Raw genomic sequence first — 12585 nt, 5'->3', positions numbered from 1 at the left:
GCAGGTACAACAGGTTATTAAGAAGGAAAACAGAATGTTGGCCTTCATTGCTAGAGAGATTGAATTCAAGAGCAGGGAGGTCATGCTGCAACTATACAGGGTACTGGTGAGACTGCACCTGGAGTACTGTGTGCAGTTCTGGTCTCCATACTTGAGAAAGGGTATACTGGCTTTGGAGGCAGTGCAGAGGAGGTTCACCAGGTTGATTCCAGGGATGAAGGACTCACCTATGAGGTGAGTCGCCTGGGATTATACTCTCTGGAGTTCAGAAGAATGATCTAAGAGAAACATACAAAATTTTGAAAGGGATAGGTAAGATAGAAGTAGGAAAGTTGCTTCCATTGGTAGGTGAAACTAGAACTAGGGCATTGTCTCAAGATTCAGGGGAGAAGATTTAGGACAGAGATGAGGAGAAACTGTTTTTCCCAGAGAGTGGTGAATCTGTGGATTTCTCTGCCCAGGGAAGCAGTTGAGGCTCCCTCACTAAATATATTTAAGCAACAGTTAAATAGATTTTTACATAGTAAGTGAATTAAGGGTTATGGGTTATAGGGAAAAGGGGATGGGTTATGGGGATGGAGCTGAGTTTACGGGCAGATCAGCCATGATCTTATTGAATGGCGGGGCAGGCTTGATGGGCCGGATGGCCTACTCCTGCTCCTATTTCTTATGTTCTTATGGCCTGTACTGTTTTTTTTCTGGCCCTTTCTGTGCTCCCTAACTCCTTTAATCCTGCTGTGCTCTCGGTGCCTCTGTCACTTTACGTTGTCTGTGCTTCAGTTTACTATGTGCACCTCCTTGTCCCCCTCTATGCCCCTTCTTTCTATGCCTGCCTCTGTATCAGTAAGAGCTATCCACCTCTGTCGCTGTCAAAGTCAAAGTAAATTTATTATCAAAGCACATACATGTCACGATGGTTCCGTAAGGTCCTTGTAACCAGAGGTGGTGGTAGGGATACTCCCAATGGTATGTCTCAAATAGCCTCTGACAACCAAGTTCAACTCCTGGCCTTCATGTGTGTCCGGCAAAACTGTTTCTACTGACACACAGAGAGGCAAAGGTGCCTTAAAACCAGCTGCTCTGGGCAGATGGGGCTCATCAGCCATGGTTAGCAGTTTATCTAGGAGAAGGAAAATTTTGATCTCAAACCTTCACAACCTTGTGCTATACCTACTCACGGGGAAGGTGTCAGGAGTAAACCCCGAAGAAATATCCGGAGCTGGAGTCACTAAGGCAGTCCTGCATTGAGTCCAACGCTGACTGGCAACTCCTGTGGTGCTGCTGGTGCCAAACAGTATCGGTCTCTGCCGTTCCTTTGGGTTCATCAGCTGTGTGGAGAGGGGGAATAAGGTGCGTGGGAGACAAGGTCTCTGGTGGGAGGTTGGTCAAGAAGGTTTAGTCACTAGACACTCAGGATAAGGTAGTAAACTGGATTAGTCATTAGCTTTGCAGGAGAAGCCAGGGAGTGGTAGTAGATGTCTGTCTCTCTGACTGGATGCCTGTGACTAGTGGTGTGCCACAGGGATTATTTTTAGGTCCATTGTCGATCGTCTTCTATATTAATGATTTGGATGATAATGTGGTAACAGATGCTGGAAATCTAGAGCAATAGACACGATGTGAAGGAGGAGATCAGCAGGTCAGGCAGCACCTATGGATGGGAATAAAGTGTCGATGTTTCAGGTCAGTTATCAGGACTGATAATGTGGTAAACTGGATCAGTACATTTGAGGATGACATCAAGACTGGGGCTGTAGTGGACAGCGAGGAAGACTATCAACGCTTGCTACAGAATGTGGACCAGCTGAAAAAATGGTCTGAAAAATGATAGGTGGAGTTTAATGCAATCAAGTGTGAGGTGTTGCACTTTGGGAAAACAAACCAATGATTTACATGGTAAGTGGTAGTGCATTGAGAAGTGTGGTGGAACGAAATGATCTAGGAATACAAATCCATAATTTCTTAAAGTGGTATCACAGGTAGGTAGGGTCATGAAGATAGCTGTTGGCACATTGGCCTTCATAAATAAAAGTATTGTGTAGAGGACAACTACTATGTTGAATAGGTTAGGTCTTATTCCCTGGACCGTAGGAGAATGAGGGCAGATTTGATAGCGGTGTACAAAATTATGAGAAGTTTTGATAGCGTAAATGCAAGCAGGCTTTTTCAACTTAAGTTGGGTGAGCCTAGAACTCCAGTTCATTGGTTAAGGGTGAAAGGTGAAATACAGTATTTAAGGAGAACCCAAATATATTTAAGGAAACTTCTTCAGTCAGAGAGTGGTGAGTGTCGAGTGGACACATTTAAGAGAAGTTATGATAAGTACATGGCTATGGTCGGGGTGCAGGTAAAGGGACTAGGCAGAATAACAATTTGACGGGGACTCGGGACTCGATGGGCTGAACAGCATGCTCTGAGACTGTATGTCAACAGAGACAGAGAGGGAGGCACAGCGGGGCAGAGAGTGGGAGAAGACAGAACACCTGAGGGGACAGAGAGCACCATGAGTGGAGAAGGAAGGACAGGGAGGTGCAGACAGACCTCAAGCATTAACAGCACAGGTCATGAATCGTCGGTGAGGATGCAGAGAGGGAAATGTGAGCTATGGGGTGGGGTGGGGAAGAGCGACAGAGATTCACAATGAGTGAGAGAGGCACAGTGAGTGCAGACTGAAAGTGAGGCGCCAAGATTAAAGGAAGGTACAGGTCAAAGAGAGCAGAGGTTGGCTGGCAGAACACTGAACACAGAAGGAGAGAGACATGGGGATCCAGAGAGAGTTGAAAGTAAAAAGAAAGTTCAGAGAGAAGTGCAGAGAGCAAGAGGGAGAGAGAGAGAGAGAGACGGAGAGAGAGAGAGAGAGAGATATGCACACAAGCTACAGATGTACCATGGAGAGCATTCTAATTGGTTGTATCACCATCTGGTATGGAGGGGCCACTGCACAGGATCAGAAAAAACTGCAGAAAGTTGTAAACTCACCCAGCTCCAGCATGAGCACAAACCTTCCCAGTATCCAGGACACCTTCAAAAGGCAATGCCTCACCTACCATTCTACCATTAAGGATGCCAATCACTCAGGTCATGCCCTCTTCTCATTACTAACATCAAGGAGGAGGTAGAGGAGTCTGAATTCACACACTCAACATTTCAGGAACAGCATCTTCTGATCTTCCATCAGATTTCTGAATGGACAATGAACCTATCAGCACTACCTCACTAATTTTTCCCTCTCTTTTTGCACTACTTGTTAAATTTTATATATACTGTTCACATTGTGTGTATAGTATCATTTATAGTTTTTAATTGTATTTAACTTATTATATATAGTAATTAGAGTAATTGTTAGTTTTTTATGTATTGCAGTGTACCACTTATGCAAAACATCAAATTTCACAACATGTGCCATCAGAAGAGCATAATTCACAGTGAGTGTGTGCACAGTATGGGAGGTTGGTAGCAGATGGGATTAGAGAGGATGCACAGAGATATAGAGTGGTTAGGGGTGGGTTGTGGAGGGAAGTGGAGGGAAGGCGAGGGGCAGGACAGAGAGAGGACTATAGATAAATCAAAGAACAGATGGTTTGACAAGGTCCCGTATGGAAGACTCATCCAGATGATGCTGCAAGGGAGTTCTGTGACTGATGCTGTTCCAGAGGGATCCACACTGGGACCTCTGCTGTTTGTGCTATACAGTGGATTCCAATAGTTATCCAGGGCAGGTGCTTATTTGGGACATTGCTTAAAGAACAAAAACAAATGGTGAAAGTAGCTGGGACACTATACACTTAATTGGGGCAAGAAACTATTGCTGAACAGTTTCCAACTACTGGCGGTCATGTGCACTCGTGTGGCCGTTAAGCACCACACCATGCTTAGAGTGAACAATTTTTAAATAGCTCAGTTGCGTGTTTGTGTTCAAAAAGCAGCAATTTTTGGCACTGTCAGTTGGTGAGAGATAAGCAGTACAACAATTCAGAACTGTTTTGCTCACTACAGTTTCAAGCATTCTGGCTTGGAGATACCAGAAGTGGCTGGGGCTGAAAATGAAATGATTTCATTACTTCAACAAGTTACACTACAAAGAATCTGAACGCATTGATGATCATCTTGACTGTCACCAATGAAAATGAAGATTCGGAGGACGCACTCATCGATAGCATTGTATGAAGGTAGTCCATTCTCTACATGAGGTGTCTGAGGTTAATCAAAAGAACATGGCAACGTACAGTGAATTCTTCTGTCAATAACTATTAGGAACTAATACGCAGTTTTATAGTCCTATAGTAGTATTGATAGTGTTCTAGCTTGTTCAGTATTTCATTTAAATGTGTAATTTGTTACCCAGTTAAACAGTACTTTGTCTTTCTTATACTTCTTTAACTTCAGCTAATTGGGGCAGCTGCTTAATTGTGCCAAAAATGTACTGGTCCCGATGTGTCCTGATGAAATGGAATCCACTGTATATGACTTGGATGAAAATGTGGTTAGGTGTGTTAGTAAGTTTGCAGACAATGCACAAATTAGTGGCACTGTAAATAGTGTACAAGATGTGGGATACAGATGTTTCAGATATGGGCAAAGAAATGGCAGATGGAGATTAATGCAGCCAAATTGAAGTGTTGCACTTTGGGAGATCGAATGCAAATAGACATTACGCGGTTAATGGTGTTGATGGATCCTGGGGTCCAAGTCCACAGCTCTCTTAAAGTGGCTGCACAAGTTGATCAGGTGCAATGTGACCTGTTTGCCCTTAGGTCTGGTCATGACACACATCACTTCCAGCAGCAATTCGCCTACCACCAAAACAGGCCTACAACAGATGCCATCTCCTTGTCCCGACACCCTTCTCTGGAGCATCTGGACAGTAAGTCACCTATGTTAGACAAGATGGCGCCAGTGTACATCAGCGACTCTCTGTAGGTTGCAGGAAATTGTACCAGTTTTCCTCTCCAGGTTTACAGCAGATGCTATCTTGTTGGCTCTTCACACAAGTCTGGAACATCTAGACAGCAAAGATGCATACATCAGGATGCTCCTTATCAATTACAGCTTGGCATTTAACACCATCATCCCCTCAAAAGTAACCAGTAATCTCCAAGACCTGGGTTTCAATACCCCCTTGGGCAATTGGATCATGGATTTCCTCACCCAGTCAGTTCAGACTGACAAAACATCTCCTCCACAATCTCCATTAGCACAGGAACACCACAAGGATGTGTGCTTTAGCCCCCTGCTCTATTTGCTTTACACCTATGACTGTGTGGCTAAGTACAGCTCCAACACCATATACAAGTTTGCTGATGACACCACTGTTGTGGGCTGTATCAAAGGTGGTGATGAATCAGCATACCGGAGGGAGATTAAAAACTTGGCTGAGTGGTGTAATAACAACAACCTCTACTCAATGTCAATAAGACCAAGGAACTGATTGTAGACTTCAGTAGAGGGAAACCGGAAGTCCATGAGCCAGTAATCACTGGAGGACCAGAGGTGGAGAGCATCAGTAACTTTAAATTACTGGGTATCACTATCTCAGAGGACCTGTCCTGCACCCATCAAATAAATATAATTACAAAGAAAGCACGACAACAGCTCTACTTCCTCAGGAGTCTGCTGATGGTTTGGCATGTCATTGAAAACCTGAGCAAACTTCAAATAGATGTGTGATGGAAAGTGCGCTGACTGGCTGCAGTATGGCCTGGTATGGGTACACCAATGCCTTTGAGTGGAAAATCCTACAAAAGGTTGTGGATTTGGCTCAGTACTTTGCAGGTAAAGCCCTCTTAATCATTGAGCACATCTACATGAAACATTGCCGTAAGAAAGCAGCATCCATCGTCAAAGATCCTCACCACCCAGGTCATGCTCTTTTCTCACTGCTGCCATCAGGTAGAAGGTACAGGGGCCTCAGGAATCACACCACCAGGTTCAAGAACAGTCACTGCCCCTCAACCATCAGGCTCCTGAACTCATTTAAGAACTCTATTATATTGTTATTTATGCTCGATATTTATTGCTCTTTATTCATATCTGCATTTGCACAGTTTGTTTACAGTTAACAGTTCCTAATGTTTACAGTTTACAGTTTACTGTTCTATAGATTTGCTAAATATGCCTAAGAAAAAGAATCTCAGGGTTGTATGTGGTGACATGTATGTACTCGGATAATAAATCTTACTTTGAACTTTGTTTGTTGACTACAGCTTCATCTTCAGTACTAAACTTCCAGGTAACTCATCTCTAAACTCCTATATCTGGGACTCAACTCTTCTCTTTGCAAATGGATCCTCGACTTCCTGACCACCAGACTGCAATCGGTACGAGAGGCAGCAACACCTCTGCTACAATTATCCTCAATGCTGGTGCCCCACAGGGCTGCATCCTCATCCCGAACTCTGCGCTAACGAAGGCATGCTCGGATCTGCTCTAACTCCATTGACACTTTTGCTGATGATACCACCTTGGTGGGATGGATCTCAAATACGACATGTCGACCTATAGGAGACAGAGCGCCTAGTAACAAGGTGTCATGACAACAACCTTTCCTCTCGATGTCAGCAACACAACAGAGCTGGTCACTGACTTCAGGAAGGTGGTGCACACACTCCTGTGTACATCAATGTTGCTGAGGTCCAAAGGGGTGAAAACTTCAAGCTCCCTACGAGTGAACATCATCAATATCCTGTCTTTTTCCGGAACGTTGAAGCCACGGTCAAGAAAGCTCACCGGCTTGCCTTCTCAACAGGCTAAAGAGATTCGGCATGTCCCCTTTGACCCTCACCAGTTTTCATTGATGCACCACCGAAAGATCCTATCCAGACTCATCACGACATGGTATGACAACTGCTCTGCCTGTGGTCTGTAAGAAATCACAGAGAGTTGTGGACACAGCTCAGTACATCACAAAAACCAGACACCCCTTCATGGACTCTTTCTACACTTCTCGGTGCCTCAGTGAAGCAGCCAACACAATCAAAGACCCCACCCACCCCAGACACTCTCTCTTCTCTCCTCTCCCCTCAGGCAGCTGGATAACACATACCACTAAGCACAGGGACAATTCTGTCCCACTGTTACACGACTATTGAACAGAATAAGATGAAATCTTGACCTCACAATCTATCTCATGTGGCTTTGCACCATACTGTATGTCTATACTGCACTTTCTCTGTACCCTCAATTTATTCTACATTCTGTTACTGCTTTCCCTTGTCCAATCTCAATGCAGTGTTGTAATGAATGGTCTGTACAGATGGCATGCAAAGGAAGGTTTTTGCTGCAGCTCGGAATATGTGACAATAATAAGCCAATTTATAATGAGCTCCAGAGTCATGTTGTGGATTTATAAGAGTCTGAATGAGGGTATTGCATTCAATTCTGTCACCCCATTGGATGAAGGATGTGGAGGCTTTGGAGGTGATGTCACAGATGCTGCCTGGATTACAGGGCTGATGCTATAATGGGAGGCTGGACAAACCTGGGTTGTTTTCTTTGTAATGGCAGAGGCTGGAGGGAGAGCTCACAGCAGCTTATGAGAAGCATAGAAAGAGTAGACAGCCGGTACCTTTGCCCCCCCCCCCCCCAAGGGTCGGCATGTCTAGTATTAGAGAGCTTGCATTTATTTTAGAAAGTGGGCAAGTTCAAAGGAGATGTGTATGGTAAGTTTTTAACCAGAGAGAGGTGGGTGCCTGCAACACGTTGCCAGGGCTAGTAGTGGGGGCAAATTTGACAGAAGCCTTTCAAAGGCCTCTGCATGAATGTGTGGAATGTTGGGAAATGGTCATCAGGTAAGCAGAGTGGAATAGTTTGGTTAGGCATACAATTGCTAATTTTTGCTTATTTCAAAATGTCAGTCCATGGCCTCTCTTCTGGCTCAGTGAGGCCACCCTTAGGGTGGAGGAGCAACACCCCGTATTCTGTCCAGGTAGCCTCCAACCTGATGGCATGAACATCGATTTCTCTTTCCGGTAATTTTTTCTCTCTTTTTTTCTTTTTCTCTTCCCCTTCCTTCTTCTATTCCCCACTGACCTCTTATCTCTTCTCCTCACTTGCCTATCCTTCCCCTAGGTGCCCCTTCTTCTTCCCTTTCTCCCATGATCCACTCTCATCTCCTATCAGATTCCTTCCTCTCCAGCCCTTAACGTTTCTCACCCACCTGGCTTCACCTATCACCTTCCAACTAGCCTCCTTCCCTCCCCCCACCATTTTATTCTGGTGAATTCCCTCTTCTTTTCCAGTCCTGATGAAGGGCCCAGACTGAAATGTTGACTGTTTATTAATTTGCATAGATGATGAAAATAGATGAATGCTGGGTTCCTCCAGCATTTTGTGCGTGTTGCTCTGCATTTCCAGCATCTGCAGAATCCCTTGTGTTTATAGTCCAGTACAACATTGTGGGCCGAAGGTCCTGTTCTGTGTTTTCTGGGTCACAGATGGGACACGGAGAGAACAGAAGGGGAGAAGATGCTGTGGTTTGGAGAAAGGGGGTGGGGTGTAGCAAACTTGGGGACGAGACTGGTGAAGGAGTCAGGGAATGCAGTAAGGGGTTTAGAGAGCACAGTGAGTAGGATAGAGTGTAGATCGGAGGCAAAGAATATTGGGGAGAGAGCGAAAAAGATCGTTGGGAGTGGAGGCGGAAGCATGGAGAGTGGTCGTGGAGAGTGGGGGAGTGAAGAATGGGGAGAATTGGAAAGAGCACAAGGATGGGATGGAGAGTACAGTGAGGTATGGGGAGAGTTGGAGGAGTTCAGAAGGGGTGTGGCAGGGTACAGTTGGTACAGAGTGTGAAGGTAAAATAGGGTGTGAGAGGGTGGATAAATTTTGATGTTTGTTTGTGCTGTTGTGAAGGTTGGGCAGATAGACAAGCCCATCAAAGAAAATTCCAGAAAGAGAGAGAAAAAAAGGCAAGAAGAGGGTGTTTGGAAAGTTGTAAGTGAAATAAATACAGAAAATTCCAGTTAATTGGGCCATTGGATAATTGGGGCAACCACTTATTTGGGACAACTCTTAAAGAACAAAAAACTAATTGAGAAAATAGCTGGGATTTCCTTTGATTATTTGAGACACTATGCTGCTTAACTGGGGCAGGAGATTGCTGCCGAATGATTTCTAATTAACATCATTCACGTGTGCTTACGTGGCTGCTAGACACCACACCACACTCCCAGCAAACAGCTTTTAAAAAGCGTCAGCTGCATGTGTTTGTGTTCAAAAAGCAGCGATTTTTGTCACTGATAGCTGGTGAGAAATAACCAGTAAGATGATTAGAACCTTTTTTGGTCACTGTGGCTTCAAACATTGAGGTGCCAGAAACAGGCAGGTTTGAAAATGAAATGATTTTGCTACTTCAACAAGTTCAAAACTACAAAGAATTTGAAGGTATTGACAATCATCTTGAATGTTACAATGAAAATGAAGATTTGGAAGATGTAATAGTTGATAGCATTGTATGAAGGCAGGTCTACGGTGATTTTGCTCATTTCCTCATTTTTGGCGGGAGGAGAAGATGGCAGCGTGCCGCGCGTGTGCAGCTCTCCGGTGAAAATGATATCATATCCGTTAAATAGGGGCCGTGGACAATTCTGATTTGATGGAGAATGGACGTGAAAGCACAGAGGAACATCTGGAGGAATTTCTGAAACGCCCGTTCGCTGCTGTCGTTACTGTGTGGTCGTGAATCTTTCGAAGGGTAGGCCTCAAAATCCCCGGCCTTGCCTGCTTTTGGCGACCGAGAAGGAGGTCGAATCGTTCGGACAGAGATGGCGCTCAGTACTCAGTGTCGGAGAGCTGATCAGAGCTCGAAGTTTTCAGATGACTCAGAGTCAGATTGTGGTCGGCATGGCAGGGAGAGTTTTTCTTCCCTCTCCCATCTGCGTGAGATGTGGGACTTTTGAGAAACTTTGAACTTTACTGTGCTCACGGACTTCTTCATCAAGTTATGGTATTGTTACACTGTTTGTAACTATATGTTATAATTATGTGGTTTTGTCAGTTTTTTCAGTCTTGGTCTGTCCTGTGTTTTGTGATATCACACCGGAGGAAATAATGTATCATTTCTTAATGCATGCATTACTAAATGACAATAAAAGAGGACTACATGTCTTCATAATCATATAAAGTCAAAACATGGACTACAACACCGGAACTTCAATTTAGAAGCAACAGAAATGTGGTTTCTTAGAATGCTGAAAATATCATATAGAGATAGGGTAACTAATGAGACAGTCCTCCAACGCGTCCTTACAAAAAGATCTTTAATGAGAACATTAAATGAGAGGAAACTTAAATTCCTGGGACATGTCATCAGAAAGGGAAAAATAGAATGCCTTACGTTACAAGTCCGTATGCCTGGGAAACGCGGAAGAGGAAGGCAAAGAAGAAAATATATGGACACTGTGAAAGAACTAACAGATCTAAGCGTGCGAGATATCATTGACACCGCGAGGGATCGTTTGATTTGGAGAGCCATGATCGCTCAAGCATGTAACGCGCAAGGCACATGAAGAAGAAGACAGTCAAAAGAACATGACGTGGATGGATCCCCCAATCGATACATATTAGGAACTAATACACGGTCTTAGTGCAACACACACAAAACTCAGAAGGTTAGGCAGCATCTATGGAAATGAATGATTCATGCCGAGATCCTTCAGGACTGAGAAGGACGGGGGAAGATGCCAGAACAAAAAGGTGGGGGGAGGGAAAGAAAGCTAGCTGGAAGGTGATAGGTGAATCCAGGTCAGTGGGAAAGGTCAACGGCTGGAGAGGAAGAAATCTGACAAGACAGTAGAATGGACAATAGGAGACAGGGAAGGAGGAGGGGAACTAGAGGGAAGTAATAGGTAGGTGAGAAGAGGTAAAAGGTCAGAATGGGGAATAGAGGAAGGTGGCGGTGGGGGAATTGTTTACTGGAAGGAAATATCAATATTCATGACATCTTGGCACAAGAGGAGGCCATGGACTGACATGGCAGAACAGGAATGGAAATAGGAATTAAAATATTTATAGTTTTATAGTGTTTTACAGTTTTATAGTAGTGTAGTGATATGGGTAGTGTTCTAATTTCATTTAAATACATCATTTGTTACTCAGTTTGGTTTTTTTAAACTATTTAACTATTTCCATGAAACTGGCTAATTGAGGCAGCCGCTTAACTGGGCCAAAATGTACTAGTTCCAATGTGTCCCACATACAGAAACCACTGTAGATTTAAAAAACAAAAACCAGGCAGCTGAGTGTCAAGTACAAAAAATTAGCCAAGTTACCAATGTTTCTGGATGGTCAACACTACACAACTAATGAAATAGTGACACAACTGGAGACTAATGTTTATGATCATATTCCCATCTGTTGTGTGGGAATTCAGGGTAAACAAAGAAAGGATCATGAGGCAGGTGGAGTCACACCAAAAAAAGGGAAAGAGATGAGAACAATGGAGAGAAATGATTCTGGTTTGACAGATCGTGATGTAGAACCCAGTTTGAGCTGAGTTTAGATATTGCAAAGGGGAGAAAGTACTGATATAAATGATTTATAGGCCACTAGATATTTGTTGTAATACTGGGTGTGGCTTAAACACAGTGGCTATTTTATTAGGTACACCTGTGCACTTGCTTGCTAATACAAATATCTCATCAGCCAATCACAGGGAAGCAACTCAATGCATACAAGCATGAAGGCATGGTTGAGAGGTTCGGTTGTGTTCAGACCAAACACCAGACTGGGAGAAGAAATATGATCTATGTGGCTTTGACTGTGGAATGATTGTTTGCGCCAGACAGGGAGGTTTGAGTATCTTAGTAATTGCTGATCTCCTGCGATTTTCACACACAACGGTCTATAGAGTTCACAGGGGATGGTGCAAAAAACCAAAAAACATCCAGTGAGCAGCAGCTCTGTGGGTGAAAAGGTCTCGTGAATGAGAGAGGTCAGAGGAGAATGGCCTGACTGGTTCAAGCTGAGACAGGAGACAACAGTAACTCAGATAGCCACACATTACAACAGCGGTGTGCAGAAGAGCATCTTGAATGCACAACACATCGAAGTGGATGGGCTACAGCAGCAGAAGATCATGAACATATACTCAGTGGACACATTATTAGGTACAGGAGGTACTTAATAATGTGGCCACTGACTGTACATCAGAACATCATTGGTGTATTTAATATGCATACTACTCTAATTATTAGACTTTATTCTACATACAGGCTAGATAAATTAAATTTGCAATGAGGAAGTGAGAGTGAAAAGAAATTGACGCAACATTAGACTGAATGAGCTCACTCTACCAATCAATATGTTTGTTTCTTTTCTTGGAACTCATCCTATTTTTGCACTGTAGCCCTTCCTTTGATCCCTTAGTATCCAAAAATCTATTAATCTCAGCCTTGAGAAGAAATAACCAAACAGTCACAGCCTTATGGGTCACAGAAGTGATGAAGATTTACAGCTGTCTGACTAAATTAAACTTCCTTTGAACCTTACATCAGATCTAAAATGGGTGGAATGGAACATCAATTAGTCCTGCCAGAATGTATGTCTCAGCTAGGTCACCTCACATTTTCTAAGCTTCACACAGAAGCAATA

General features: G+C 43.8%; 1 protein-coding gene across 14 annotated transcripts in view; it reads right to left on the bottom strand.

Moving 5' to 3' along the window:
- LOC134355579 (potassium voltage-gated channel subfamily A member 2-like) overlaps window positions 1-12585 on the bottom strand; it is a 74199-nt gene that overhangs the window by 24254 nt on the left and 37360 nt on the right. For 4 of the 14 annotated variants that reach the window (XM_063065659.1, XM_063065660.1, XM_063065652.1 and 1 more), the window contains exons 3-4: window positions 6782-6859; window positions 4874-5002 (exon numbers count right to left, since the gene is read on the bottom strand). The exons of 4 other annotated variants lie outside the window; for them this stretch is intronic. The gene's annotated coding sequence lies outside the window, so the exon portion shown is untranslated. Of the gene's footprint in view, window positions 1-4655; window positions 4833-4873; window positions 5003-6726; window positions 6748-6781; window positions 6860-12585 lie in introns of those variants that run through there. 6 more of the 14 variants (XR_010020127.1, XM_063065655.1, XM_063065657.1 and 3 more) reach the window with 3 other exon arrangements.

This window comes from Mobula hypostoma, chromosome 13, assembly GCF_963921235.1.
Source record: "Mobula hypostoma chromosome 13, sMobHyp1.1, whole genome shotgun sequence".
In the NCBI taxonomy this organism is placed as follows: domain Eukaryota; kingdom Metazoa; phylum Chordata; class Chondrichthyes; order Myliobatiformes; family Myliobatidae; genus Mobula; species Mobula hypostoma.
Note: the sequence above shows the minus strand (reverse complement) of the source record. Positions and strands in the feature narration are given on the sequence as shown.